The sequence below is a fragment of the Callithrix jacchus genome, chromosome 5, assembly GCF_049354715.1.
Source record: "Callithrix jacchus isolate 240 chromosome 5, calJac240_pri, whole genome shotgun sequence".
Classification (NCBI taxonomy): domain Eukaryota; kingdom Metazoa; phylum Chordata; class Mammalia; order Primates; family Cebidae; genus Callithrix; species Callithrix jacchus.
This window is the reverse complement of record NC_133506.1, coordinates 142,981,882-142,987,189: the sequence shown is the minus strand read 5'-3', so window position 1 is coordinate 142,987,189 and position 5,308 is coordinate 142,981,882. Positions and strand designations below refer to the sequence as shown.

The 5,308-nt window shown below is 41.0% G+C and overlaps 1 pseudogene; it reads right to left on the bottom strand.

The window, feature by feature from the left end:
- Positions 1–3,215: 3,215 nt before the first annotated feature.
- LOC118153517 (small ribosomal subunit protein uS2 pseudogene) lies at positions 3,216–5,026 on the bottom strand (annotated as a pseudogene).
- Positions 5,027–5,308: the final 282 nt, after the last annotated feature.

The following is a 5,308-nucleotide window of genomic DNA, read 5'->3' as shown; positions in this document are numbered from 1 at the left end:
CAGTGGATGGCCTATAGCTTCTCCTTTTCTAAACCTGACACACTGAGAAACAGATGTTTAGGCATGTTAGCTTAATGTTGTAAAGAGAATAGCTTAAATAATTGAAAGCAGAATATAAACTTCCCAAATAAAAAATGCTTGGGAGAAGAAAAACGAGGAGCGTATTGGAAAAGATGAAACTTGAAGTGGAAAGCAACAACAAAAACACAGTGTGGTGATTTCTCAAGGACCTAGAAATAGAAATTCCATTTGACCCAGCAATCCCATTACTGGGTATATACCCAAAGAACTATAAATTGTTCTATTATAAAGACACATGCACACATATGTTCATTGTAGCCCTGTGTACAATAGCAAAGATCTGCAACCAACCGAAATGCCCAACAATGATAGACTGGACAAAGAAAATGTGGCACATATACACCATGGAATGCTACGCAGCCATAAAAAACGGTGAGTTCATGTCCTTTGTAGGGACTTGGATGAATCTGGAAACCATCATTCTCAGCAAACTGACACAAGAACAGAAAGTCAAACACTGCATGTTCTCACTCATAGGTGGGTGTTGAACAATGAGAACAGGTGGACTCAGGGAGAGGAGCATCACACACTGGGAGCAGTTGGTGGGGGGGTAGGGGAAAGAGAGTGGAGGGTGGGGAGGGATAACACGGGGATAAATGCCAGATATAGTATGCACCTAAAGTAAAATAAAAAGACAAACTGTCCAGTTCTCCTCTAGCAAAGCTGCTGGTTCCCCTACCACTGCCTGCAGCCCCTGGAGCTGCCCCATATTACAATTCATTATAATCAATGCCCATTTGCACAGCTGTGGGCTTCACGGCCCCTTTGTCATCACTGATTCCTCTCCTTGTGTTATTCAGTCTATTGGTACAAATTTATTAAAATATATACCAAATCTGTCTGCTTCTCACCATCCTCATCTCTATAATTCTAGTTTAAACCACCATTATTTCTCACCTGAAATGATTCAAGTGCCACCTGGCTGGACTTCCTCTCTCTACTCTTGCTCTACTCAAAGAGAAGCCAAAGTGGTATTTCTTAAATGTAAATCAGACCCAATGCTTTCCAGGATAATTGTAATAAAGAGTTGTCATTTCCTGTGCCAAATGCCTCTGTATTCTTGCTCCTGCCTGCCTCTACCACTCACCTCCCTCCGCTGTCTCCTCTCCTCACTATGCTCTAGCCATAACCTTATGTTTCTTGAACACTCTGTTTCTTCCCATCTCAGGGCCTTTGCATGTGATATTTCTTCTCCTTTGGAAGGTTCTTCTTTGGCAGAGATTTACCTAGTTGCTTCTATCTCAGCACTGATGTCTCATCATGCTGATCTCATTACTATATAAACTCTCCAAGGGCAGAAATGTTCACCGCCGTATTCCTGGTACCCCGTAAATGTTTGCCGTATATAGGCAATCAAAAAGTACTTGTAAAATTTATTGAGTAAACTAAAATATCATCTCCTTGAAGAAACATCTCTGAGCATCCTAGCTAAAGAACTCCCCATCCCAGACACTTTCTATCAGAACCTATTTTAGCCTCTGCATGGAAGTTACAATCCTCAGAATAATTTCTTTATTATTTACATATATCTATTATCAACCTCCCCCAAACTAAAATACAGTCAGATAATTTAAACCAAAAAAAAAAGTGTCAGTGGGATAAACTCACTTACTACAAGATAATAAATATTAAAATAAGTAAAATACCAAATCCAAACTGCAGACTATTATACAAGATACAAAGCTAAATAAATTGTTAGAATGGTCAAGCAAATGATAGGAAAAAATTGAGATAATATTAATATCAGACAAGGTTGAATTTAAGGCAGGACATGTTAATTGAGACAAAGAGGAACACAGAAATAATTACAGAAACGATATGTAAAATAATAAATATGGGAAGTAGAAAAGTTCCTCTTTAAAGTTTTCTTTCTTGTTAAAGAACAAATCAAATCATAAGTGTGCTAATAACTCTTTGTTAAGCCCCATGCTATGTAGCTGTAATACATGCTATGCTTACAGGTACTTGTAAGCATACTTGTGCTCACAGGCATGTCCCAGCTCACCACTGCTTTTACCTGTTCAGAAAAGTTTAAAGTTGTTAGCCAATCGGGGGATCAGACACAGAAGTAAGGACAACCCCAAATGCATATGGAATAAATATGTCTGCGTTTCCTTTGTTTGCTGCACTCTTGTGGCAAGACTAGTGAGGGTACCCTTACTGCAGTCCGGGAAGCAAAAATTGCTTGCTGAGAAATCCTTTTTCTCAGTGCTGATTTTTCTTTGCAGCACTGAGCATCTATTTCCAACAATAAAGCAGCTTTAGCAAATCTTTATGCACAAAATAACACCATAAGTATATGAAATGCAGGAGATGCAAAAATAAAATAAAGAGACACTGAATAGTAACAGGAGTGATAGTAATGGTAATAGACACTTTAATAGTAACAGAAAAATTTAATTGACCGCTGTCCACCATGACAGAGCAAATAGACTCAAATTAAGAGCATGTTGGATCTGAACAATATAACTAATAAGGTTGATGTAGAGTTATATATTGAACTTCATTATAATAGAAAATGCACAATGTTTTAATTAGACCCATGGTACAGTCATATATCATTAAAGACACACAGAAAATCATGATAAATTAACAAAAATTAAAAAAAATGACCTATAATGTCAGACCACATATTTTCAACATAAATAGAATCAAAATGAGTATTAACCACTTGGAAATGACAAAATTATTTCTTAAACCACATATGGCTCAGAGGAAAAAAAATCAAAACCCAAGTTAATGTATATCTAAACAAAAATGGTAAGAACACTGTATTAAAGCAGAAGAATTAAAGATGTACTCAAAGGAGCTTGCATGACCTCCGCCACATATGTATTTAAAAATAAAGAAATAAAAATACATGGATAAAGCATTCAGCTCAAAAAGTTAGGGAAATAAAAAAAAGAAGTCAAAGGCAAACAGAAGAAAAAATAAAGATAATTGAAGAAATAAACTGCAAAACAGAAAAAGGAATCGACAAAGTTCTTTGAAAATACAGATAAACCTGTAGTTGGTAATCGAGAAAACATGTTTTCTTAAATAATTAGAAATAAGGCAAGAGTGGCCAGGCATGGTGGCTCATGCCTGTTATCCCAGCACTTTGGCAGGCCAAGGCAGGCAGATCACTTGAGGTCAGGAGTTGGAGACCAGCCTGGTCAATATAGTGAAACCCCATCTCCCTAAAAATTCAAAAATTAGCTGGGCCTGGTGGTAGGCACCTGTAATCCCAGCTACTTGAGGCAGGAGAATTGCTTGAAGCTGGGTGGTGGAGGTTGCAGTGACCTAAGATCACACTACTGCACTCCAGTGTGTCTCAAAAACTAAAAAAAAAAGTTAAGGGAGGCCATGCAGAGTGGCTCATGCCTGTAATCCTAACACTTTGGGAGGAGGCCAAGGTGGGCAGATCACGAGGTCAGGATTTTGAGACCAGCCTAGCCAGCATGGTTAAACCCCGTCTCTACTAAAAATACAAAAATTAACTGGGCATGGTGGTGGGCACCTGTAATCCTATCTACTCAGGAGGCTGAGGCAGGAGAATCACTTAAACCCAAGAGGTGGAGGTTGCAGTGAGCCAAGATCTTGCCACTGCACTCCAGCCTGGGTACAGAGTGAGACTCTGTCTCAAAGAAAAAAAAAAGTCCAAGGGAATAATGATACAGAGAAAATTAAAACATTTATGAAACGATTTTGCAAAGCTCTATGCAATTACATTTGAAGACATTCATGACCAAAAAGCATATCTCAGGTTAAACACAGCAAGAAAGATATTGTATGACTCAGGTAAATCTGGGCAACAGAGTTTACACTGAGGGGTCATATTTTACGGCATGATGGTGCCTGTGGGGTGAGGACAGCGTCCTGCATCCTGGGGTACTAAAAGGAAGACATTCTGGATTAGGCATCACCAGGTACAGGTTCCAGCCAGACAGAGCTTTGTGGCATTCTGATGCTTATGACTATATTCCCCTTAGGAAGTCACTCTGCTTCTCTGTGAGTTTTTTATATTTATTTTTTAGAAACGGATGTTTATTTTCCATAAACCTTATTTCCATGTTGTTTAAGAGCCCATGCAAGAACAGCTTAAGACCACTCAGTGGTTGCTCCTACCCATTCAGTGGCCTGAGCAGTGGGAGGGGCAGACCGGTCTTCCGCAGCAGGCTGACGCTCCAGTCTTCCGTAGGGAACTGCTGGATAGACACAGAGGGCACCCGCATGCCTTCAGACCAGTCTGCAACCTCAGGCTGAGTAGCAGTGAACTCAGGAGCTGGAGCAGTTCATTCACCCTGAAATTCCTCCTTGGTCACAGCCTTGTCAGCAGCAGCCTGCTCTTTTTTCTCAGTCTCTTCAGGATCTCTGTAGAAGCAGAGATCAGGAATGACGTTCCAAGGGTGTTAACGGGAGATGGTGCCACGCATGCTCAGAACTTCCTGAGCCAGCATCCACCACATCAAACCCACTGAGTGAGCTCCTTGTTGCTGCATGGGACAGCAATGTCCACATAGCGCAGAGGAGAATCTGTGTTACACAGAGCAATGGTAGATAGGTTAACATAAGATGCCTCCATGAGAGGCTGGTGGTCAGCCCTGGGATCAGTAACCACAAGAAGCTGTGGCTCCCGGAAGGCTGCCTGGATCTAGTTGGTGAAGGTTCCAGGAGTGAAGCGGCAGCAATTGGAGTGGCTCCAGTAGCAGCAGCAAACTTCAGCATGGGCCTCTGGCCAGTATTCCTGGAGGATATGACACCGACATGGCAACAATGGCACCAGCTGCCAGTAGAAGCTTCTCCTAGATCCTCTTCAGATTTATGATGTAGATGCCATCACTTTTCCTTTTATCGATGTACTGTTCCATCTGGAAGTCAAGATTGCTGCCACCTAAGTGGTTCCTGCTGCGAGGAACTTAAGGACAGCCTCCTTCATTTGCAGAACATGAAGGGCTCCTGACATTGCGGAAGTTTCCCTTTAAATTATGACAGGAATCCAGAACAATGCCATATGGACCCCTCTGTGGGTAGTGTGGAAAGGCTGTGCCTCATATCTGATGTCTATAAAACGAGGCTTGTATTCTACCATTCCAGAATAGTAAGCCTAGTTTCTTACTGCTTCAGCGGTTTCTTAACCAATGATGAAAAATCCAACTTGGGTGACTTCAGACCTAAGGATTGAGTAACAAGTATTGATTATATGGTGGCTCCATGAGCAGCCAGCCAGTGTGATGAGGGACATCTA